This window comes from Netta rufina (assembly GCF_964035555.1).
Source record: "Netta rufina genome assembly, chromosome: 4".
In the NCBI taxonomy this organism is placed as follows: Eukaryota; Metazoa; Chordata; class Aves; order Anseriformes; family Anatidae; genus Netta; species Netta rufina.
Window position 1 is genome coordinate 10,282,524 of NC_140127.1, and position 26,979 is coordinate 10,309,502.

General features: G+C 38.1%; 1 protein-coding gene and 1 pseudogene across 3 annotated transcripts in view; one reads left to right on the forward strand and one right to left on the reverse strand.

The window, feature by feature from the left end:
* The window catches only part of GRID2 (glutamate ionotropic receptor delta type subunit 2), a gene marked incomplete at both ends in the record, with an annotated part of 702,974 nt that overhangs the window by 169,407 nt on the left and 506,588 nt on the right, over window positions 1-26,979 (reverse strand). The window lies entirely within an intron of this gene.
* Window positions 1,457-2,389, forward strand: LOC311209391 (TATA box-binding protein-associated factor RNA polymerase I subunit A-like; annotated as a pseudogene). Its single transcript has 2 exons — window positions 1,457-1,512; window positions 1,608-2,389. The product of its transcript is annotated as a TATA box-binding protein-associated factor RNA polymerase I subunit A-like (transcript).

Genomic DNA, 26,979 nt, shown 5'->3' on the forward strand with positions numbered 1-26,979 from the left:
CGTAAGCAGGGACTCTTTCCACTAGACCAGGATTTCCAAAGCGCCATCCAAACTGGCCTTGAACACTTCCAGGGAGGGGGCATCCATAGCTTCTCTGGGCAACCAGTGCCAATGCCTCACCCTCACAGTAAAGAATTTATTCGTTATATCTAATCTAAACCTACCCTCTTTTAGTTTAAGTCATTACTCCTTGTCCTATCACTACTCTCCTGCTTTCCTGTAGGCAACCTTTAGGTACCGGAAGACCACTATAAGGTCTCCCCAGAGCCTTCCCTTTTCCAGGCTGAACAACCCCAACTCCCTCAGCCTGTCTTCATAGGAGAGGTGCTCCAGCCCCTTGGTCATCCTCATGGCCTTCCTCTGTCTGGATTTGCTCTAATAGGTCCATGTCCTTCTTGTGCTGGGGGCCCCAGAGCTGAATGCAGCACTCCAGGAGGGTCTCATGAGAGCAGAGCAGAGGGCAAGAATCACCTCCCTTGCCCGCCTGGCCACGCTTATTTTGATGCAGCCCAGGATATGGTTGGCTTTCTGGGCTGCAACCATATATTGATGGCTCATGCTGAGTTTATCCATGCCTGTATTTGTGCTTGGGGTTGCCCCAGCCCAGTTGCAGGACCTTGCACTTGGCCTTGTTGAACCTCATAAGGTTCTCACAGGCCCACCTCTCAAGCCTGTCAAGGTCCCTCTGGATGGCATCCCATCCCTTCCTTCCAGAATGTCAACTGCACCACACTGCTTGGTTTCATCAGCAAACTTGCTGAGGGAGCACTTGATTCTGAGTCTACGTCACTGAAAAAGATATTCAACAGTGCCAGTCCCAACACTGCGGACCTTTAGGTTACTTAGCTGGTCTTGAACCTGATGTTCTCCTACAGTGGGCAGTTCTTCATGCTTTCAGTCACTGCCTTTGCCATTTGGGACTTGGGCTATGTGGCTAGAGCCATTGCCAGTGAAGACTAAGGCAAAAAAAATGATCAGATTGGGAGGATTAGAAAATGGTAACCTGGAAGTATTAGTATTATCATAGCAGTATTAACACTTATCTGAGTCAAAAGTCATTGCTGAAATCAAAATTAAAAATAAAGTAGTTCATTAGTCAGTTCTGTATCATGAGAGAATGTTCAACTTATATCATGCCAATGATGTTAAGAACAGACAAGCAACATCTTCCAGAAAAAAAAAAAAAAAAAAAATCTTTTCCATACTCTTAATGTCACCTGACTACCAACAATAAAACAGGTAGAGTAAATAAGTGTAAATAAGAATCACAGAAAGTTAGGGATTGGAAGGGACCTTGAAAGACCATCTAGTCCAATACCCCTGCCAGAGCAGGAATACCTAAATCGTGTCACACAGGAACGCGTCCAGGTGGCCCCGCTCCCCGCCACGGTCAAAATGGCGGCCGCCCTCAGGCAGCGAGGGTTGTAGTGGCCGTGCTGCCGCTAGGCCGCCAGTAATGGCCGCCGTGCTGGCCGCTCCCCATGTGGCCATGGACAGCTATCCTTGGCTGAGGTGGGGAGTGCCCTGCTGCCAGCCCTGCACCAGTCCTGCCTGCCACAGCACTTCTACTGAGCCACACCTTCCCATGAACACAAATTAAGCTTCAGGAAGAGCAAGGAAGCATGTTTAAATTACATTCTGGACGCCACACTACAGAAGCAGTGGAAAAGAGCCACATAGTTTCTGACCTTCTACACTGAGGCACTAGAGAAAGACTTTTCTACAGAATACGTGGGTCCATTAGAGATTATTTGTAGAATAGGAACATAAATTCTGTGCAACCATTCGCATAGCAGCATAAGAGTTCAACTCTTTCATAGATGAAAACTTTAGGAGTAAAAAGGTACTTGAAGGTTTAGGTGAAGCCTACCAAAACCTGTCCCTGGCAAAAAACTGAAGGTTTGGAGAACAAACAACTGTTCAGGATAAAGAGATGAAACTGATTCAGGCTTACAGGGGACTGCTGGACTACTATAGCTGGTCTAAGCAGAAGAACATCCTCTTAGAGTATGAGAAGGATGGATTTGAAGACTTGTCTGTTGAATGGGAAATGCACAGTTGCTTTCAGAAGGCAGCAGTGAATTTAAAGGAGATCATTAAAATACCTGGACTCTGGGATCTGTTTGTGAAATCCTGTGTGGATTTGTTGGAGATCTATAGAGACCATCACGAAGCTCGCAAAATGTTAAGTGAATATGCCTAAAACTCAAAGTTTGTGGCTAATCCCAATGCTCATGTTTAATTCTATCAGTTCCTACAGAGACATGGTGCATCAAAGAAATCACTCATATCTGCACTCAAGATCTTGCATGATATTGTTCCCTCTCATGAAGTAATGACACATTTTAATATCATGCTCCAAAAATCAAAGCCCCATACAGTTGTTTGAAATATCTACAGAGCACAAAGTCAGAATGCAGAAAGAAATACCAAGTTTATTCTAGTACTTTTCTGTAGCACTTACTACTGCCATTGCTAGAAACAAGTCAGGTCAATTTTTAGTCTGACTTTGTACAGCAGTTCTTGTCCTACAAAACTGGCAGATCTAAATGCCACATCAGTTCACGGAGAGTTGCCAAAAGAATGTCACCAATATTCAAACCTCATCCATCAGTCTCATTTAGGAAACTGTTTTTATGCAGGATAGCACATACCATATGAACCTGCTTAGTCCTGCTGCAACTTGAACTTATTTTAAATAACTACATCCTTTCTTGCTCTATTATTATTTTTAATAAGGATGAAATTAAGCCTGGACTAAAATCTTTGCCTGAATCTGACCCTGTACACATTTCCTTCCTAACATCTATACTTGAAATGTATAATCTCCATAGATAGCCTTGTGCCTTCAAAAACTATAAAACATTAAGTATATAATCCAAAATAACGTCTGCCTCACTGAAACAATGTTAAATCAAACTTAAAAGCTCAAAGGCAGTTTAAAAAATAAATAAATAAAAGCTTGGTTTCTTTTAAATGGAATAGGTTGAGTTGTCCAGGGAAAACCTCTTTCCCTGTTTAACCTTCTCTCCCATTTTTGTCCTCCCCTCCGTTAATAATACTTAGTTTCTCCAGGTTGCTGCACATCTCTCCAGGGGACTCCTTTTACATATGGAGCCACAGGGTTGCAGAATTTCAAACAGGGATTTTTAAGCCACATTCTCTTCATTTGGGAAAATGTTAAGAGCATTTAAACAACAACAACAAAGGAACAGAAATATCAAAGAGGATGGAGCTAGAACTTTCAATGAGCCGTGGCTGTGCTAACACATTGTAAGGATATAAAGACACAATTCTTGAAATCATCAAAAATGTTTTTCTTTTTTTTTTTTTTCATATTATTTTATTGCTCATTAAGTGAATTTTTATTTCTTTCAAAACTTATTACAGTGCTGCCATAGTAGGCAACATTCATGTTCAACCAAATTCATGTTCTTTCATGTAGACTTCAGGCCATGTGGCCACATAACATATATTTTGCAGTCACACATAAATTGCAAGCTGTCAAATCTCTGTATCACTTATTATTCCTGCTATCATCCCAGGGTATTTTTATGAGCCAAGACAGTTTTTTATTTGTTTTGAATAACCAGCAAAAAGAGACAAAAAATACCTAATGCAACATTTCCATTTTCCAAGACAAGTTTCACAGAACTTAGATAAAGGGGCCCTTGATGCTTCTGCAATGCATACAATACCTTGATACTCAAGTTTCAGTATCAAGTGACTGAACAATAAAAATGAAAAGTCTGATTCTTCTTCTAATAAACAAATAAGTAAACTTTTATAAAAATATTTACTCGCCAACATATACTTTAGGAAAACACTATACTACTAAATTTTCTAGTGAATGAAAAAAGTAAAATTACATACCTTGCCTACCCTGCCCAGGTTATCATGTAATTCAGTTAACTCATTCTCTGTTAAGTGTAAATTACTTAGAGGGAAGAAAAAAAACGTAGGAAAAAATTCCTTGATTCCTTGGTTACATCACACATTTCACCACCCCAGTTATATGATCATCACATAAGGAAGCAGAGCACAAAATCATGACACACACAGATGAAAATAACAGAAATAGGAAGGGAGACAATTTAATTGACACTGTTGAGGTACCTACTCCTGCTAGATACCTTCAGAGGAAAGTCACTGACATTTATTTTCAATTGATCGGTATGGTAGCTAACAGGGTCTCAGAATTATTAATTTTATAGAGACATCTCTCTTTTTTTTTTTTTTTTTTTCCCTCAAAAAGTAATGTTAGGTTAAATGTTGCCCAATTTGATTGTGGATGGTGAAATTTAGTTAGCTCTATCTTTTATTTGATTTCTGAAAAGATCCCGAAGTAGATAAAATCTACTGTATATATGACTGGGTGTCAGCACCAACAATCCCCTTTTCTTTCCCTTCTCAAAGTGTGTTTACCTGGATGATGGTAAGTGGAAGTTCAGTTTTCTGTTCATTCTACTGATTTATCTTTTTCATAAGTGAGCACTGACCTTACCTTCTTCTCCCAACTTTTCTCCATTTTTTTTTTTAATTGCCCTGTCCTTGAAAAAAAAACACACCACACAAACAAACAAATCACCATAATTTTAGCCAGAACCAGAAATCCTGGCATTTTCAAGTTAATGATCTAATCAAACAGGCCTATAACAGTAAAACAGTGCTGATAGGTAACTTGGATTAAGTCAAGGGGCATGCAGTTCTCCCAGTCTGAATACAAGGAGTCAGCTTTGGGCTTGGGTGGGAGATACATGAAGAAAACGCAAAGGAAATGGAAAGTTGCGTCTTCATATACTGTTGTTTGGAGAGAGTTAAAAGTACTAGATTCTCAGCACTAAATTTTCATATGCATACTTTTTTTTTTTTTTTTTTTTTACTGTATTGAGTTACTTTTCTACTGATGTTTGCATCTTACTTTTGAACACTAATTGCTTCAGATTACCAACCAGATGTAAAAAAAATATATATGTTTTTTATTTTTAATGGGTGGACAACATCAGCCTCTTCTGCACAGGCTGCGAGAGGTTATCAAAAAGGTTATATTTTTTGCACCAGGAACAGAACTAGGTTTTACCCACAGGCTGAAAGAAACTCTCACAGTGCCAATGTCTTTGGCCATCCATCTCTAACATAAAATCCCAATGCATAAAGAAAATGTTTGTGTAATTCTTGGATTTAGTCTGTCTTATTTAATCGGTGTAAATGTTTGTGGAGTCTCAGACAGAAAATACTCTAAGTACTGTAAAAAGACAGATTTTACATTTATAGTAGCAATGAACCTAAGACACGTTTACAGGACTGCAGTTCTGTCTCACAACAAACTGCTTTCACCCAGAACTATTTAAGGAAAATATATACAATTCTTCATCTACACTCAGACAAATAAAAGTGCTTTCACAGTAAACAGGCAATGTAAGATATTTAACAGCAACCCAAAAAGAGGATTATAAAACTACCACTTTTGACTTCAATGGAGAAGGAAACACCATGATTTCATGACTAGCCATATATGCCATGAAGCGCACATAGTTCCTTATACAGAAAAAGATGACTCAGAATGAAACACAAAGTAAATCAGACCACAGCTGAGATGGAGAAAGATAACATAAAAGGACGATGACACAAGAGTCAGATGTACAGTAAAATAAACACACAAACAAAAACTTTAAAAGGAAATGTAGGTAGCAGTTTGATATCAAGACAATGTTGAATTTAAGTGCACAGCATCAGGATGCCCTAGGACCACTAGCCAAGGATGAAGTCATAGTGCTATAACAAGCAGGGCAGGTTGCCCCATTCCACCATGCCAGAGGCTGAAAACAACCATCAAAAATGTTGCAAAAAGTTGGGGCTAGCCCTCTGCTTCCCACAACAACCCAGCCCAAAGAGTTAGCAGGCAGTAACCTTGGCTGCGGCATTATAAATCTAGGTTTGACATGTTTCTTCCCTCCCCATGTTGAGGTTACCACCCTTCTCTTGCCACGAAGGATCTTGCTTAATCTTATTCTGGAGTGGCTGCCAAGCACCTTGGTTTCTTTTCAGCTAACACTTCACGTATTTTTGGACGTCAGTTCAAGATTTGTGGACAAAGCTAGAGTGGCACCTGCAGCATTCTTCACCCTCTTCCTTAGACTCTTCTAGGCACTGCTGTCAGAAACCTTTCTTTTTCTGGGGAGCAGAGCATGCACCTGGTGGAGCTTGAGAGTATTTTCTGCCTAGCTGGTACCCCCTCTCCTTGCTATAGTTTTCTGGTACACAAACCATCTATACCATCCCATTATGTAGATTATCTTCTGAATATTTTACTAGTAAAAACAATTGCACTGTATTATCTTCCCCCACAGTTAACAAATGATTATCAATGTTCAGGAGCTGTTATTATTAGTGGTAGGACAATGATTACTTGGTGAAACAAAACTGACCACAAAGGTGTGTTTGTGCACGCAGCCAGACACACCAGAGAAGAGCATTGAGGGGGGATGAGTAAAGAACAGGGGAGAATAACATAAGATTAAACCATATATTAAGAAATTAGGCCCTGGGGAATGTCAATTTTCATAACATATTAAAAACAATTACAAACAATGAAGACCCTTGAAAAAGCTAAGGGAGTATAGCTGATAACTATATTCCAATTTCCATCAAAAAAAAGTTTCTAGGATTGTGATTTAAAGCATTTGACTTTACTCATTCAGAAATATGGTGGTAAATGCCTGTAGCTAAATATTGTAATTATTACTTATATGAGTACTTTCATGGATTTCAACCACTGAAACGAAACCACTGAAGATAAACAAAAGCATGAGGATATGTGAAAAGGAGTAGTGTTACACACCTACTTCTTCAAATACTATAGCATTTCTGATGTGCTATGCTACAGCTCAGTGTTAACATTAAGAATTAAGGGCCAAAAGAAAACAAACAAACCACAACACAGTGTCTCAAATCTGTTTCAGTGAAAATTTACATGAACTTAAGTGCCCATCCATACACACGTAAGCATATATTAATACACATTTGACGAATGTGAGAAGCCAAAGACCTGTGCTTAGAAAAACATGACCACAGATTTAGAGTGCTTGCAGTTCCAGGTATTCAAATTTCCATAACATAGGCCTGATTTTTTCTTTTTTTAAATATATATTAGAAGTTCTACAGAAAGCCAATATCAACTGAAACCAATGCCTTGTTAGATCAATCTTCACTGGGTAAAACAATTCTGTCATTTTACATCCAGAGGACAAAACATACAGTTTTTGACCTGTAAGAAAAAAATCAGAAATCTCTAGCAGTGTCCACAGATTTGTAGGGTTTTTTTTTTTTAATATATATATTATTTATTATTATTTTATATATAATAAGCATGGAACAAGCAAGACACAGTGCATAGATCAAGTGAACTTGGGACTATGGTATCCACAGAGACAAATTTCTCCTACCTTTCTTCTACCCATGTCAAATAGTCGGAACTCACATCCAGGAAATAGGGAAAAGGAAGAGGCCAGGTTGTCAGTAACCAGAAGAAAAAGAAAGAGATAGAAAGATTATTCCCTACCTAAGCACTGAGGGAGGTAAAGAAGAAATAGTTGAAGAAGAAAATGAAAGGGACCTTGTAAGGCCATCTAACTTCATCATTTTTTATAAGGGAAAGTTCTTTGTACTAGATGCACTTTAGAGCAGAGCTTTGGCTCATCTGAACGTATTAAATGAGTGCACTAAGCAGACTGCAATTCAAAATCAGAACACAACATGATGCACTCTACTTTACAGCTCCGTGTGACCTTACTGAATGAAGGGGTTGGCTTCTGGCTGTTTAATGTAGACACGTTTCTTTAAACACAAGTCCAAGTAGTTTAGAGCATACTGTGACTGGATGCACTGAACAGTAAGCAAAATATTTTCCTTTTTCTACCCGACTGGTTTCCAAGGATTTTTCCCACTAAGCATCAGGGCTGAAGGCATTATTATTTTTCACCTAAGAACTGAGTTAATCTGTTAGAAAAATTGTGATCAAAAGCATATTCAGCATTGTTCCTTCTCATACAGCATAATATTCTCGTCTGATGAATGGAAATGTCTAAATGAATCAGGCTTGCTTATTAAAATACTTCATTCAGTTAGCAGGAACACATTACTTGATTCATTGTAGTGCAGTGGCACTTCAGGAGCCTACAAGTGCTGTATTACAATATTTAACAAAAGATATACTATTTAAATTAAGTGTTTGTGAATAAGTCAGCAGTGATTTGCTGGAAGCATCTAAATATAAGCATAGTATTTGCCCAGTGACACTTTTTTCCTTTTGGTGTAGGATGAAAGTGCAAAATACTTTTTAAAATCTTCAATTATGTTGCAAGTTGCAGAATTTGTCATTGGCATTATTAGCCTGACATTTATCCTTTTGTTCAAATAGCTCTGTTTAATAAAATGTCCATATCTTTTTTCAATACATAGCTTTCCTATGTACTCGAGGCTTTAAATGTGTTTTAAATATTAACAAAGCTTTCATTAAAATGCAGAGACAAGGGTGGGGATGCTAATAGAAAAGGCTTTATTCTGTCTCCTTTAGTTTTATGTGGAAGTATTAATCAAAACCTTCATTAATACTGCATGAATTCAGAGCCTTGGCACAACTGGAATACACATTACTTCTTATTTATATTACTTTTACTTCATGGTAAATGGTACCCCATTTAACAAAAAAAAAAAAAGGAGATGAAGGACACTTATGCACATATAAAAATGTTATATGGCAGTTAGGCAAATCTCACATTCCAGAAAAACTTTTGGATTTACCAAAAGAAAAATTGAAATCCAGTAGGAGTCTCGAGGAGCAATTCCAAAAATATGTGATTGAGACGATGACTTCATCTGGGAGAGACTTATTATTCAGTGCTGAAGATTTACAGTTAAGGTTTCCCTCTTTCCTTTCAAGAGTTGAGGAAAAAAAAAAGAAAGTTGCACTGTTCATAGATAGAAACATCCAGGAAACTGGGAGAAGTTAAACAGAATTAGCAACAGCACTGCTAAATACAGAATTATGTGGGGAAACAACACACCTTTTTTACGATTAAAGGCACAAATAACAGAAGTTGTCACAGCATATGAGGGAAAGGCTTTCCCTAGATACATACTGTTCAAGGACAGAAATGATAAAGGAAGAGTTTCATATTAGCAGGAAATTACTAATATCTGGTCTCTACTAATCTCCTGGGATCTGTGCTGTATGACATATTCATACATGAACTAGATATTTAAGCTCTAAAAAAAGATGGAAATCACTAGTTTTGAAAAACACAATGTGGAAAACAACCTTCTACGGGAATTCTGCTGACTGCACTGAGAACAAAATCTCATTTTTGGATTTGAACAGGTAGATAAGAATTTCACTAATTCTTAGATAGGTAGAACAGGTAGATAAGAATTTCAGATATTTGCAAGATATCAAAAGATATTTGAACAGGTAGATAAGAATTTCACTTTGCACAGCGGACAATTTCTGTGAGTTAAGTACAATGCAGAAAAATTTACATGAAATTGCACAGATTTTTTTATTTAAGATACATATGCATCTTTCTGGATATGATGTATTTAATTCCAAACAGCAACACAAAGATGAAGAGAGAGATATGAAAACCAGAATTAATCTGTAAGCTCCAGTCATTATTATGACTGCACCGAGAACCAAATGATATAAGTAATCATATTAAAATCTATATTCATGGTTCACTTGTAGACCTATCATTATTCACTATATGAATTTTCTAAACAACGTCTCCAGTTATTTGCATCTGCTAGAAAGCCACTTGAGCATTTTCATTATATGTATTACTCCCAGTGAAGTTACAGAATTTTGCTTTTTAATTTTATTTTAAGAGTCGTCGTATGGGAATACAGAGCTTTTCATTTTCAGTGTTTCTATTTGTTTTTGGCAACCCTCTCAATGAGTAAAGTACAAACCTGATCCATATTACACTGGATGATGTAAGGCAGCTGCTTAGCTTATGCTCAGAGAGAAAAAATAAAATGAAATAAAACTGCCTGTATTTGGCCTTTTCCAAGACTTTTTACGGAGAATCAAGTTACTAAGTTCGGGTTTAACTGCATTAATGTAACACATGGATATTTTTCAGTTCAGAACAACTTTATATTTGCCTATAAGTCTACAGTGTAAATATAATTATAGAACTGGATAAAATCTCCATCCTAGAAAACAAAAAGGAAACTAACTTGATAGTGTTTTCTTTTGAAAAACTAAACTACTATGTTAGCATGAACATGGTAATGAACAGAAAACTCAGAAATTAACAAAATTTTAGATTTATATAATTTGCCTTAGTTTACAAAAGATAAATGAAACTTTCAAACCTGAAATCAGCACCACATTATACAGCACATTAAATCTGCTTTGCAGTTTCCGTAGTATAGCTGTCTGACTTCTAAGGCAGATGTCCAAGGCAATAAATTTGCAGGCAGCAGCTTTAAATTTTAGTGAAGAAACACATCCAAGTACTGGGTATGCTGAAAATGAAACTAAAAATATCTTATACAGCACATTGTGCTGTGTAAAATTTGCAGAATTTGTCATTTTAGATTGTTTTTGTAATCTCCAAACCAGAGGTTACTCTAATTCAACATATACACAATCGCCAATGTTTAGGGGTAGGTCTCTTTTCAAGAAGAGACAAGACAGAAAAGCACCTTAAACTTACTCTGATAAAGGTTCACTCCAATTCTGTACATTCGGAATTGGAAGGGGCTTGAGGGGTCTCCTGTCTGAAGAAATAGCAAACCTTGTGGAGAACGATCAATGCCATGCTCCAGTTCAAACTCCTGCCTTTGCCCAGCTATTTGGCAACCCATTTCCTGGTGTCTTTTTAATTACACATCAGAGCCCCCGTGGTAATGTTTATACCATTCATGCACTTAAAAGTACTTCACCCTTCTGCGTTTAGTGACAGCCTAGCAGACAGAGAAATGAAGAAAAAAAAAAAAAAAAAAAAAAAAAAAAGTGAAAAAGATGCAGTATTAGGACTTAGGAAAGATGTATTACACCCTAAAACGCTGGCTACTTCTTTCTTCAGTCATAATAAAAACACATTGAAGTGTATTCACATGGTAAATAAACTACAAACACAACAAAGGAATATGAAGTGCCAAAGTTCTCATTAAACCCTATCTATATCCATATATTTACAAAAACTGGTTTCAGCTGCCAATGAAGAAGCCACGATACAGATGTGTGGTTCATGAATGTTCATCCTATAAATTCTGGGAAGCACAAAATCTATGGTACCTAGCTCCCCCCTTTTTGAGTCAAAGTTCAGAAAGGAAATGTCTCCCCTCTGGTCTGGACTATTAACTTCCTCAGCCTGACGATAACAATATTGGTTGCACTCACTATTCAACACCTCCTTGCCTCTAATACTACCACATGGGTACGAGCACCACGTTGTAGCTCTACAAATACTCCTTTTCTCTTTATATACAGCAGGTGTCTGCCCCCGTGTTTAAAACTCTTAAATGGTGTAATCATATATGTGCCTTTCTTTGCCATTTATCCAAGGTTTCACTGTATGTCACAACAAACTTAACGGGCAACGGGTAATTATTAGGCCAGATAGTTCAGGTGATCAGATCAGTTCCTTAAAAATAGTAAGAAAGGAAGGAAAAAAGCCCCACACGTAACAGTGTCTATTGAGGTGTTAAGCTGCACAGAAATTGCAGACAGGACAAGAATAGGATTGATTAGAAGCTATGATATGTTCATGAATCCTGCAGGGAATCTCTGGTACGCACAATGCATCCTTAGTGCAAATCAATACAGACAGCCTGACAATGGCCCTCGAGAATGGAAGTGCAATCAGGCTGCTGCTCCAAAAGACACAGCCAGGCCGGAAGCGAGCATACAGGTTCTCTGCTCCCAGCATCCACAGGAGTGAAAACGTCTTCTGATAATTATGACCATTTGAATGATTTTCCCTGTTAAATAGGTTGTGACATTCAGGAAGATATTCTGGATTTTGCCTTATAATGGCACAATTACTCATCGTTAGAGCATAGTAGCACCATTGTGGGGAGCCGCTAGCAAACATCAGCCTCACAAGCTGCAGATGATGTCTAATTTGAACAGAAGTTGTGAAGTTTTCCCCATATCAGCTCAGCAACTTCAAAAACCCACTTGCATAATCTTGAAGTCCTGCAGCAACTTTTTTTTTTAAAGACAGAAGTTACAAAATGAAGGCACGTATACATCTCCCAAACCCCCAAATGTTATTTTCAGGTGCTCAGCTGTAATTGTGTAGGCTCTGTTCAGTAAAGAACAGTAGGTGGACAGTCATTTTTACAACATTTACTCATTTATTTCTCAACACAGTGTCTAGAGTTATACTTCTTTCTATGAAAAATCTTCTGCAGTCTCACTAAATCTCTCCGTAACTTATGGTCCTAACCCTTCTGTTTTTGAAACAAAATGGGATTGGGAGAGGAGAGAAGTTAGATTCAGTGCATAGTTGCAAAGGAAAATACCCTTATGCTTAAAAGGTCAGTGAACTTCTAAAACACAGTTTGCAGTCCACATTAATTCAGGACCTTGAGTTAAATGTAAATTTTAAAAATAGATTGAACTAATTCCCTCCATTCCCTGTTCTCTGTAAACTCGAATGCAATTGAACACGCAGAAATTAAAATTGAAGGAAAAAAAAGCCTACCGCTACCCTGATAACCACCTTTCTGCCTCAGAACATTGATTTTTAAAGGTATTTTACTGGCATTTTAAATGCTGGTAATTATATATAGGCACACTATTGGCAGCAAGCTCTGCTCCTGCAGACAAAGTGAATAAAGATATGAGAGAGCTTTCATCTGCCTTTGCAAGAGATGGTCACAGTAACTGACTGACCCCATTCTTTTGTCCCACAGCTTGAATAAGTGTGTTGGGAATTAAAGTCAGGAGGAGCACGTCTAAGATCACTTCAGACACACCCAACATGGATGGTTCAAATGAACTGCTTGTGCCCAGGCCCTTACGTCATGAAGAAACATATGACGAGAGGCACGATCCCCAAAGCAACTGAAATGAGCAGAGAGTTTCCCACAAATGTACTGAGCACAATTTCTGCACACCTGTGATGGTGTGCTTCCTCACAGACCTGGCTTATTCACAGCATCTGGCCTAAGCAGATAACAACCAGTGGCAGTCGTGGGAGATTTGTCCATTTTGTGATGGCTGCATCCTGAATTTGAGGGAGACCAAAGACCAAAGCCGAAGACTAATTTGAGCAATGCACCCCCACACACACACACCCACACATCTGATCCACGTCAAATTTGGAAGAAATTATCATCTGTAGGCAAATATGACCATAAGTCAACCACCTTACCCCATAAACAGTGAGCAGCCCAAGAGCCCTTTGAGCAATTCTGACATGACAGCAGGCTGCACACCAGGACCTCCCCTTGGGCAGTGATGCCTCCCAAGGTTACTTCTGCCTAAGTGATAAGAGAGGACCCTTATCACTACAGATAGCTGGTTAGTGGGCTGGGAAAGTAACAGCACCCTAATGCACTGTAATGCTGTGTTGTGATCACGCTTTATAATTTTAAAGTAGCATAGAGGATAGGTATAATGCATATAATCCTTTAAACATAAACCATTGACCCACTCTAGGACTAGGAAGTGGATTCAGTCACACTTAGGTTCGTTACCTCTCTGGTTCAAGGAGGTTAGAAAGCAAGGGGTGAGGCAGCTTGGTGATAGTGAGTTAGATGCTCAAATTCACAGGACACAGAAAGCACATTTGTCTTTAAGCAGGTACTTATTTCTATGGTGAAAAATATTCAGGAAACTAACCAAGAAATGATAAATGAATATATAATATTTAAAATTCTCTTGGATAAATCATCCTTGGAGCTTTATTGACCATACAGTTCTGAACCTTTTGTTAAATAGATTAAATGCCTCTAATGTAAAAATGCCTTAAGTGTGACCACTTGTGGACCTAAAGTTAGGAGCTCAAAACTTTAATTGGACATTTAAATTGTTCTTTCATCCTGAGAGGCTGAAAACTCTTAGCTCCCATTGCCTTTGGAAATTTAGATTCCAACACTATACTAGGCCAAAAAAAAAAAAAAAAAAAAAAAAAGAAGAAAAACCCCTCTCCATGCTTCTAGTGTTTTTCATCAAGTATATTTTCAGTGTGAGATTATATTTCCCTCTCCAAGGAACAATTATGTAAATAAAATTAACATATATGTATTTATTTACATTACACACACAAAACACAGCTAAAATCACTTTTACCCAGAATATGATTGTTTCATTTCATAAAACATCTTGATATTTTTAATTATTACTGATTTATTAATTATACTAATGTCCTGCCACAAGAAAAAAGTGTGAACTTAGAGTATGTTGAATTATTTTTTTTTTAGTTTATTTAGTACATTTTCTGCCACGCCATTTTTAAAGTAGCCTGATGAGTCATACATATATGAAAATTTACACACAAAAGGAGTTTAGTGTATCTTAAGGTTCTCAAGAAGCTTTTGTGAATTTTCTGCAGATAGTCTTATTGGAAGAAAAAAAAAAATGAAATGAAACATTCCAGCAAAAATATATTCATTTGTGAAGAAGAATTCTATCAAGGCTAAAGGAAACTAAAACCAGCTTACAGCAAGGATGATCTAGCACAAAGAATAACTAAAGCCAACAGAAAAATCAATCCAATATTCCACAGATAAACAGCTCTCAGTCTGACAAATTTACTAATGCTCAAACATCAGGGACAAAATTGGAAGAGTAAACGTTAATGAACACCATGCGGCTGAAAACATAAATCTGAAACAGAATGGAAATGACCACAAGTGATATCCAATTGTGACCAGAGACCACAGCACAACATAAGATAAGAACGTAAGATAAAACAATCTCCTTCTCATAAATCTGTTTTCAGGACCAACGGGAGCTCTAATGGACTGCTCCATCTAAGCCCATAACCAAAAATAAATGGCAAGTGACCCTCTTCTAATTCCCCATCCAAGTCACTTGGCTCATTACACACTTACATTACAATGATAGAAGTCAGGTAAGCGACTCATCCAGAAGAACAAGAGAAAAATGCTCTTTGATAACTTCCTTGAGCGTATCTATCTATCAGCACGTTAGGGAGGGACAAAAAGACGGAAAAAACTGATGACACAGAAGTATTGAGTCAAGAAAGGAAGGACAAAAGTGCTGGAGGTTAAGAAGAAAAGAGAAACCAAGAAGGGAAATGGTTCCCTGTGAAGTTATTAATCAGAGAAGTTAACCCCCAGGCACAATTTCCTGTGACTGTCTCAGGCATAATCTATTCGTTATTGCTATAAAGCGGTGGCAAAGCTCTGAATACCTAGTCCTCTAATTTACCACCAGAACTTGGGAAGAGAGGAGATGGGGTGACCTTCCATTCGAAGAGGGCTCAACAGAAAGAATAGGAATAGAAACAAAAAGAGAGCCCAATAATACACACTGCTGCCCGCAATCAGCCTGTGAGCCTTTTGCAGAGCTGCAGCAAGCAATCCCTCCCAGCAACTTAGGCACCCTCTGAATTAGAGATTCCCAAATGATATATGATGTACGGTAGGAAAGAGCCTCAAGGCTTTAGAAAGATAGAAGGAACTGGAGGCAAAATTCCACCTCACCTTTGGGGCATCTGGGATTTCTGAGCATCCTTTATTTGACTCTGGGCAATCTGTTTTAACACAGACAGCTCTACAGCCTATCCCTTTATAGGCAAACCATAGGCCACCTGTTTGTGTGTGCCTGCACCCATACATGCATGCATACATAGTGATGAGCACCTGGATGATCATAAAATGAAGCAGTGTTTGCCAAAAACCTCTCATCTCTCCTAGGTCCTCCTAGTGCTCTGTGACTTAAAAGAGGTGCAATTTAAAGGCACTGTAATTATTCCTACATAAATAAAATACACACATGACAAAAATATTCTAGTCTTAAAATTACAATCAGGAACTGCACTGAGAATTCTTTTCATTTGTTGAATTACAAAGAGAAGTCTGAGGGCAGTGGCCATGAAAGACTAAAAATAAATGTTTCTTTCAGATTAGTTTTCCAGCTTATTGGGAAGTCACTACTAAAAGCAGGATGGTGATCTTTTAACTGTGCCAAACTGTAGCAGGGAGCAGAGGAGTTATCCACATGCTGATTTCGGCATTTCACACTGACCCACTGACCAGGTGTGCTTGGAACTTTTGGATGGCAAAAAAACAAAACAAAAGAAACACAGAAAGCAGGCACAGGAAGTGCCATACTCCTTCCCCTCCCATACTTCTCACGGAACAGCTTTTCTTCCTCATAACTTTTCTGTTCCCACATTAATAGGGGCACCGGAAAGCAAATGTCCTTGCTGTTTTATCACCTAATCATATCAGAAATTAAAACGAGAGAGGAGCAGAGCTTTGCCATTCTGCACCATGCTTGAAGCGCACCAGCCAGCCAGGTTCTTATTTCCAAGTTCAAATGTTGGCCTTTCTACTACTAAAGAAATAGTCAGTAGAGAATACCAGCTAGTCACAAATCTGTCTCCTTAAAAAATGCAATAGGGGATGGGACATATCCCACAAGATTGAGTTAAAATAACAGCTACACAGGAAAGAAGGCAGGGAACTGCGTGGCAGCCCTGAGGCACTTCACAACACCATGTACCAAGATTGCTGCATCAAATATACTGAATTTTTAAAATGTGTCATGATTCCTCTCTTTCTGCTGTGCTGAAAGAGATATGATTATTTCCCCTTTCAGCAAAGACACACAAGAAAAAAATTAATAACCATTTCTCAACCTGGTTCTTGAATTGTTTTTGCTCCTTCTAATTTCCTGCCAAAGCGTGTAGTCGGTTTGCAAGGTGACATTTGCAGAAGCTCCTTACAGATTGATTGGCTCAACTGCTGGGGAACTGAGAGAATTCTTATAAAGCATGACCTTCATTCGGTACCAGGTCAGACCTGCTGATATTGCCACATGCCAGAAACGCCTGCTCCCCACTAGAGGCTCGGAGAGGACCACTACAGGATACAGACCGTAAGCACAGCAGCAAACAATGGGCTGTGTGATCTGCGGAGCTCCTGCTAACCCTCAGGTGAAAAGTCAGGTCTTGGTGCTTTATACTCAATGCAAGACAAGAAAGGAGAAAAGCAAACTTTTATTGGAAGACATCCTGCATAGTAACAAAGCCTTATGTGGAGGGCAGTAGTGACTTTAGAGGGAGGAGGGAGAGGATTTGCATGTTTACTGCCTACGAGCATCTGCAGGCTCTCCTTGCCTTTCCATCAGGTTTCACCTTCCAGTCAGCCTTTCCTTTGGAATTTGCTGCACTCTTGGCTTCACTCAAACTTTCTCACGCTGACATATCTACTGCATGTCTACATCCTTTCAAACCAAGCAGCTTGTGACAGAGGAAAAAGCCAAATCTGTGTTTCCACGGAACAAGCCATTGATCTGAAAAAACATATTAATAATTTTGCTGCGCTACCAATATAAGCAAGTTGTGGCTTAGTATTTCTCAGAAAAAAAAAGAAAAAAGAAAAAAAAGAAAAAAAAAAAAAGGCGGTTTCTGGACTCCAAACAGCTTGAGTAGCTCTGGACATATAACATTTTTTTTTTTTTTCTTTTCTTTTACTTCTTTGGCTTGAGAAAAAAAAAAAAAAATCCCAGCAAAAGATGAAATGTGTTGGTTTATTTCTGTCCATTCACCCCTTCATAAACATTGCCATAACACAAACCTCCTGAAACAGAAGGCAGAACACAGCCTTGATCAAAAAAGATCCCTCTGGGAGTTGCAAACTATTTAGACAAAATCCATTGCATTTATAAATTGTTCACAGCCTTTCTGAACCAATAATGCCATCACTGAAGAATTTGCTTGATTACTTTGAAGTGAAACACAAAATTGACTGAAGCTTAACTACAGTCCTTGATTTAATCTAATCAGATTTAATCATGGCACAGGATCTGAAGCTCATGTTTTTGTTGTGTGCTACACAACACTTTTCCTACTAGTGTATGGTTAGCAAATCAGTCATGGTTAAGGCTCCGTGTATGACTTCTCAGTTCTCCCAAATATTAGGCAGAAACTTCGCTCCAGGGGTTACTCAGGGATCTTGCAGAACTTAGTCATTTCAGGCATTTGGAGGAGGTAGGATATTGATAGATTTTGGAACTAAACTGTGCATTTAGCTAGCTAATACCTCCAAATACCTTTCACAGCTTTGAACTCCCTTCTAAAGCAGTGCCTCCCTCTGCATATTGTAGAGGGAGATTACCCGTTAACATATGCACTTGGAATAGCTGTCTAAAATTGATAGGTTTTAATAAAGTAGTGACAAGGTCATCATTCCAGCAAGCAAGTAAAATTTCATTAGCTTTTTCACTGCTCATGAAACACACAGATTTTGCTTAAGATATTTCTTGAATTTTTGTACACATTTATGGAAAAGGACATACTATCATGATGTTTGTATAAGATTAAACCACACAAATAAATAGATATTCCTATACGCATGTGTCCACACATCATAGACCAAAGCAATGAACTGACTCACAAACTTCAAGCTGAAATAAACAGTACACCTATCAAAAGTTTATGGATGCCTATTAATCCACAATATCCCACTTGCAATGATATCCTAGCAAATAACACTTGAATCAAATGAAAATCCTTTTTGCTCTTGTGCTAAGGTTTATGAAACTGGAGAGACCAGTTTTAACTCTCACCAAGAGAGGGCAGTGAAATATCTCTGATTATTAGAAGATCCCATACAAGAGCCATATACCTTTACAGCAAACATGATAGCAAATAATCTCTGCAGATTTTTGCTTTTAAAATCTATGGAGCATTCATGTGGATGTTTTTTTTTCTTTCTTTCTTTCTTTTAGCTTACATCCTCTCATCCCTGAGTAAATGGAAAAGAAAAAAAGGGGGGAAAAGAATAAAACTAAGAATCTATATGAAATATATATACATATATTGTACTTTATACCATTTTTTTTTCAAAGCAGAATATTAAGAGTTGCTTGCCTTCTACAACCATGTTCATAGCAACAAAGTTTTATTTTCATTTTTATGTCACCTCTCCAGAATATGGGGACTTTACCTCTAAGCTCTATTCCAGGATTTTAATTCTTTCAAAACCCCAAATGGCAAGTTATAGGGCTGCTTCTGCTCACAGACCTTAATGATCTTATTACAGCAGCTATTCTATATTGGATGAAATTTATTTATGTCAGTATGCCTCCCCCCCCCCCTTTTTTTTCCCTGAAGTTATCCATGGACTTCCAGGTTGAAAAGTTTAAAATGTTCTCCATCAAAATCTTTCTTTAAAATATCTGTCATAGCTCTGTTATTTGTGGTCTCTGACGGACTGTAACATCTTCCAGTCAATGGCTTCTTGCAATTTTGAGTCTACTCTACTGCTGTCCCCATGGTTTGAAACATACATCTGGCAAAAGCTGTTCATTCAAACACATCTTTATCTTTTTCAGACCCAAGTGAAGATTACTGTTTTACCACCTAACATTTCAATGGACATGGGTAATTCATAGGAAAATACTTTGTCTTTTTAATTTGTCTTTTACAGAAAGATGTTGGCGTTTATACCACAGGATTTGAGAGAGAGCACACTGATAATACAGCCTGGCTAATTTGGTACATTATTATGCATCTGTACTTGAAATGCCAGTTTTGAAAAGACATGGTAAAAGAATAGTAATAAAATAAGGAGAGAGGAAAATATGCTTCATTTTATCAATGTTCTTTGAAAGTTTAGAGTGGTTTGATGTCTTTTTTTTTTTTTTAGAGTGTGTTTAACTAGACCAGACACTTCCATATGGATGTTTCCACTCTTTTTAAGGCAAGTGGAAAGAATAGCAAAATAAAAAATAAAATAATGAGGAAAATGCATTTCTTCAGCAAGGTGTCAGAACATTCTGATTTTCTTTATTGATGTTTTCATTTTCCCTAGTAGAAATGATTTGCTTCAATATGCTAAAGTGGCACAACAAACTAGAAAACAGCTTCTAATGACTAATGGACTGACAATTTGGATGTTGCAAAGCTGCTAGAAAAGAGTCTAATAAAACTTAGAAGGCATAAATAACTGGGATTGAAAAGCTGTTTATTCATAAAAATTTGGAGGAAATGATCTGTAATAAATGTGGGGTATGGTGTTATAAAATGAATATCAGAATTTCTTATCAAGTTTCCTGTCATATTTATCCTCTTCTCCCCCAAAATAATAATAATAAAAAAAAATAGCATGAAGACCTTTGCCATGAAACCAGTTTGATGTGCAATTCACTTCCCTCTGGACTGAACAGAATTGCTTTAATACATAAGGATGCTAAAAATATTTGTATTCAGTGCATCAAACCCTGTTTAATGCAATCTGTTGGAGGCCTACAGTCACAAAGTGACAAAGATTGTATCCTCATGTGGGAAGATATCCATCACTTAGTTGGTCTTGTCATCTTTGCTTTCCTGCAGACATAGTAAGTAGAAAAGCTAAAAGCAAGCAGGGTGTCGGGTCCTCAACAACAAAGTTAGTAGCAAGAGAAGACAGTAACTTCCACGCTATTCAAAGTACAAAAAGCCCCATGGCCAAACAGAGAAATCAGTTTAACTATCCACAGTCAGGCGCACCAAGAGACTCACTGTAACTTTACTACAGACCAAACTAGCTGTGAATTACTCTAGTATTTCAAATTTATTTCAAAATATAATTTGTAATCAAATGGATTACAAAATTTAGGGGAAACACAGTTTACATTAGACTACACTTACCAGAAATCTGTACTTTAAAATCTTTCTGCAAGCAACCAGGTAAGCCAACGATGAAAACACTGTAGATTGGGCTTCTGGATAAAATATTCCCTTATATCACTATCATTGTAAGACAGAAAGTTGACCTTATCTGTTCCTTCTTATACAACTGACTTGCTGAAATTAACATCCACTCATGTGGCACTTCATTTTTTTTATTTATTTATTTTTTTTAAGTTGCAGCATTGTTCTGGAATAAATTCTGTAGAATTAGATCTATCAAGTAGCATCACTAGCTAAAATCTACTATGTGAACAAAACTGCTATGACAGCGAATTGGAGCATCAACCTAACCCAATGCTTGGACATAACATTTCCTGTGCAGGTTTTTCTTCCACTGTGAAACCTTTCATGCATTTGACACCATCACCTACAGCATCTCAGCAAAACATAAACATGCCCAGACATCATTCTTTGCTAATGCAAAATTGCTGTGGGTCTTGCAACCTCACTGTACGGTACATTGAAAGACAAAGCATGCTCATCAAATTTCTACCTTCAGAAGCAGAACTTGTAATTTGAGTAAAAAGCCAAATGAAGCAGCAAGAAACCCATATCCCTAGCAGGAGACTTGGATTGGCCAGGAGGATAGGGATTTGCTGGGCAAGGTGGTTATGGCAGGTCAAACATGAAAAGGAAGAAGACGAAGATAATTCTTAATGAAGAAAGGAGTGATATGAGAAAAAGAGTTTATAAAATTGTTTACTTGCTGTGTCATAACTAGGACTGATACTCCCCTTTAGAATTTAATAAATATTTTAACAAAATTGCATTAAATACTACAGTTCCAGTGAGTGATGACCGTGGTTTAATCATGAATATGTTATTTAAGTAGATTCTAGCTAAAATATTTATTTTCTTACTTAGTATGTTTATATTTCAAATACCCGTCTCAAGTAATATAATGCACAAATTAAACTGAACTAAGAAAATCTTAGACTTTCTTATTATCAGGGAAATGACAGATTTTGTCAGTAGTTAGTAAATGTAGAGGTAAGAGTACTAGAGTACTAATTCCGAATATTAATGCTTTGTGTACTAAAACATCCTAGACTCAGCTGATGCAAAACACCAGAACAGAGGCCTTAAAGTATAATTACATTATTTTTAAAAATGATAAAGTTTTGATACAAAATAAGCAGAGGTGTATACAAACTGCACATTTCATGAAAATGTTAATGTAAAGCACTAATGCTCATTATTAACACACTCCATTAAAATGTATACTTTAAATCAGATTTTTATGGGTTATAATACGTATACAATAATTATCGTAAAAGTGCATTTTTCAAAATAAACATAAAACCAAAACAATGTGCCACAAAATGAACAAATCCAGAATTTCAGACTATGTGTATGACTAGAATAAGTCACAGAAGCAGCTAGCTTCAGCATGGATCAAGAAAATGCAGTGAATGTGTAACTAAACCTGAGCTCTAAGGAACACAATGAGAAAGCAAAGATGAGATGGAAGAAGTACAAAGAGTCAACAAATGAAGCAGGTACATGCTAAAGATCATACATCTGAAGAGTAGCATGATTATCACAGGAGAGCCGGGTGTAGGAGTAATAGAGAACAGGTAACTGTGGCAATATTTGCAATGACACTGGGATCACTCATGAAAGAGTGAATAACCGGAATTTCTGCTTCAGAGGTGGGGGCTCCTTAACAATGCTCGCCCAGCCACAGTAACAGCCATTATTTCTTGCTCTAGCCATGTCTTGGCTCCTAATCTGCGTTCAAGAGATGTTAACATGCTTTAACTTTTGGTTAGCCCCAAAGTGCTCAGACTGTTGGACTAGATTATCTTTGAAGGCCCATTCCAACTGAACTATTTATTTTGTTCTGTATCTCTGGTTTTGCTTTGGCTCATCGCTCTCTTAGATGGAATTGTTGGACAACTCCACTGCAAAAGGAGTTTGATTTTCTTTTCCTTTTTTTTTTTTTTTTTTTTTTTTTTTAAAGGGAGATACCATTTCCTGTATGCGCTTTTATCTTTATGTATGTTTCTGCTGTCTACAAATATGCTAACTTTACTAGTTACAGCAATTTGCTAGTTCAACTTCATCACCTCAGTATCATCGTACCATCACTTGCAATAAATTTCAGTGAGCTTTTTTAAGCTGTCATAAATTTTTTCACATGTACTACTGAAATAAACTTCAATTTGAGTTCATATTTCAGTAGAAACTCTTTTACAATGCATACCACCCTGTCCTTTCCTGTTTATACAAGAAACATATTTTTTCCCACCACTGCACTTCAAATAGAAATGTCCATAATAAGTTTCACAGGTTTTGAGAAACTCAGTGAAGTAGGATTGTAAGTAAGCCTGAGATTATCTTCTGACACATCTCCCAGACATATATTGCAGTATTCCTTAAAACATATTCCCTCCCTGAAACACATTTTTTTCAGAAAGAGGTTACATCAAGTTAAATTCATTCTAATTACTGTGATGAATATGTGAAGCACTTGAGACAACGCATATCACTCTTTTTCTATTACTTCTGCTGTGTATTTTTAAGTAGTAATACACCATAACAAGAGTATTTATTATTAATTTTTATTGTAACTTACTCTTTGATTAAGGCATTATATCATAACTTCCGAATGGGCAAAAACCCAAGCACTGTGATTTTAAGGCTGGATCATAACAATTTTTCAACACTATGAAAGAACTATAAATATTATGAAGTTACTGAAAGTTTCATCAACCTCATCTTTATCATTTGAAAAGAACTCAAAAGGTTCAGTGAGGAGGCCCTTTCCTATTACACAGAAGTAACTTCTTATCTCTGGAAATCACAAGTTTCTTTTAATTGCAGAAATATGGGAAACATAGTTAATATTTCCCATAATTAATATGGGAAACGTATCTCAGGAATGGCATAAAGGCAATGTCAAAACAACAAAATACTGCTTCTAATTCTGAAATTCTTCTGGTAGATTAGAAAAAAGTAATTCAAAACTTCTACTTTACAAATGATGATTTATGCATGATAAACTCTGCCATAGTTTGAAATATATGAACTGGAAACTAAAATGCAATATAAACAATAATACATTATCTAAGTTGACATCACTGGGATGCTTCTCTTTGTCTTTTCAAATATCACCATTAGTTTCTTATGCGTCTTAAAAACAACACAACAAACAGATTTACTGTATTTTCAGCTCTGCTATGCTGACAACAGCAGAAACAATTTCCACAGTTTGACACATCATTTCTCCTCCTTCTCCTTAGCTAACCACTGCACTTACATTTTATTGCCCAGTCCAAAGGGGAGACTCCCCCATCAACTTGAGCTGTTCTCCCTAGCAAGCACGACTCTCCACTCACCAAGGGACAGCTGACCCTTGACTCTCTGCTAATGTACTGAAACTTACCTATAGATAACTGTGTCCCATTGATGAATTTGGGAGCCTTTAGCAGTCTCATGGATGTTTTCACATTCCTTCCCACTGTAAATATACTCTCAAGGTGCAGAGATTGAGGGTAGTAGATATTACATAGATATACAAAAAGTCCTCTCATTGGAAATCCACATACCCTACATTTTCAATTAATTCAGTTACCAGTTTCCCCAATCAGCTTATGACTTGGCTAGCTCCTCTAGATCCCACAGCCTGTGGAGAGGGAAATAAAGGGACTAAATGTTTGCTTTTGGGTTCTCCCCGCTTTAGTAGAAAGTGACACCAAACACTCTCTGTCCACAGCAGCAAAGGTCATTGGGCTTACCAGGACTGTTTACCTCACTGCAGGAGAATACTACTGATTACCATCAGGAAAATGTCATCACCATCAAGCTCAATGAAATAGTCTTTCCACAAACAAACAAGCAAAAAAAAAGAAGACTTGCTTTCATCTCTGCTGTACACAAACATTCAGCATCTAATAAGACATGCTTTCATATTTTCCTATAAATAGGTTAGCTTGGAACAAAGAAATCTCACTGTGAAAGAAGAGCAATCTGCCTACTTCAGAACTTGTACCAGAAAAGTTTTGATCAATACGGGCCTGCCAGCCCTTTCAGACATACCACAGAGGCTCAACAGCCTGTGAGAAAACATAGCCTTCAAGTAGAAACCCCTCACAAAAACGTGCAAATTAGCAACAGCTCAGTACTGTGGGGAGACACAGTTCTGTCTTGGCAGGACACAGCAGGCCATCCTACTTGTGTCAACTCAGCTTATGCTTTTGGAAAAAAAGCAAAGCAAAAAAAAACAAAAAACCCTAACAATTTATCAAATCAGGTGAAATCTCTGTAGACCTACTTCCACATATTATCACCTACAATCTGTATCATAACCTTTACACACCTTAGCCTTCCCCTGGCTTTGCATTGAGCTCATAATTCAGAGATCGGAATGGCACCCTCCAGCACCCTGAAAAGCTAAAGCTAAATGACCCATTTCCCAGTACTGTCTCATCATGCCTCATGTTAAAAGAAGTAGCTCAATTTTTTATCATCCTTTTCTCCTGTCTACATGGTTTTCCAATTACTATTAATTTTTGAATAGGATATGCAGTTTACATCGAGATATGGATGGAAATACTTAAGTGGCCGAAGATCTAGTTTTTGTCACCCCTTTCACCTTACAAATCAATAACTACACCCCCTCTTTTGGATTACTTTAGGGTTAAACATACATACTTATTCTGAGAGCATTGTCCAAACACTTCTTGAGCTCCAGCAGGTTTGGTGCCATGACCACTGCCCTGGGGAGCCTGTCCCAGTGCCCGAACACCCTCTGGGTGCAGAACCTTTCCCTAACCCCCAGCCTGACCCTTCCCTGTCCCAGCTCCATGCCGTTCCCTCGGGTCCTGTTGCTGTCCCCAGAGAGCAGAGCTCAGCACCCGCCCTCCCCTCGTGAGGGAGCTGCAGGCCGCCATGAGGCCTCCCCTCAGCCTGCTCTGGTCTGAGCAAACCAAGGGACCTCAGCTGCTCCTCATACATCTTTCCCCTCTAGACCCTTCACCATCTTTGTTGCCCTCCTTTGGGAACTCTCTAACAATTTTATATCATTCTTATACTGTGGCACCCAAAACTGCACGCAGTGCTTGAGGTGAGGCCACACCAGTGTAGAGTACAGAGGGACAGTCCTTTCCCTCGACTGGCATGTGATGCTGTGCCTGATGCACCATAGGATATGGTTGGCCCTCCCGGCTGCCAGGGCACACTGTTTACTAACGTGCAACTTGACATCTACAAGAACTGCCAGATCCCTTTCCACGGGGCTGCTGCTCTCCAGCCTCTTGTCCCCCAGACTGCATGTAAAGCCAGGCTTGACTCATCTCTGGTGCAGAATCCAGCACTTGCTCTTCTTAAACTTCATATTGATGGTGATTGCCCAACCCTCTAATTTGTGAAGATCTCTCTGTCCTCAATGGAGTCAACCACTGCTCCCAGTGTAGTGAAGCCTGCAAACTTACTTAGTACGCTTTCAAGTCCTGCATCCAGACCATTTATGAAAACATTGAAGAGAACTGGCCCTAAAATGGAGGCCTGAGGAACCTCAGTAGTGACTGGCTGCTAGTCTGAGGTAACTCCATTTACCTTTTGAGCTCAACCCATCACCCAATTGCTCACCCATTATATTATGTATTTGTCTATCTGTATGCTGGACATTTTGTCCAGAAGGATACCGTGAGTACCAGATTCAAAAGCTTTGCTGAAATCCAAAAAGATCACATCAGTTGGCTTCCCTTGGTCAACTAGGTGGTTGACTTTGTCATTAAAGGAAATTAAGTTCGTTTAGTGGGACTTTTCCTTTATGAACCTGCACTGGCTGTGACCAATGACTGCATTGTCTTTCAGGTGTTTATCAATAAATCCCAGAATAATCTCCTTAATTTTACCAGGCACTGAAGTGAGACTGACAGGCCTGTAATTACCAGGGTCGTCTTTATTGCCCTTATTCAAAACTGGAATGTTTGCCAGCTTCCACTTGACAGGGACTTCCTGAGCTTCTTAAGACCATTAAAAAATAATTAAGACATGACATCAGCCAACTCTCTTAGTACCCTGGGATGAGTCCCATCAGGTCTCATAGGCTTGTATGCATCCACGTGGAACAGCAAATCCTGCACAA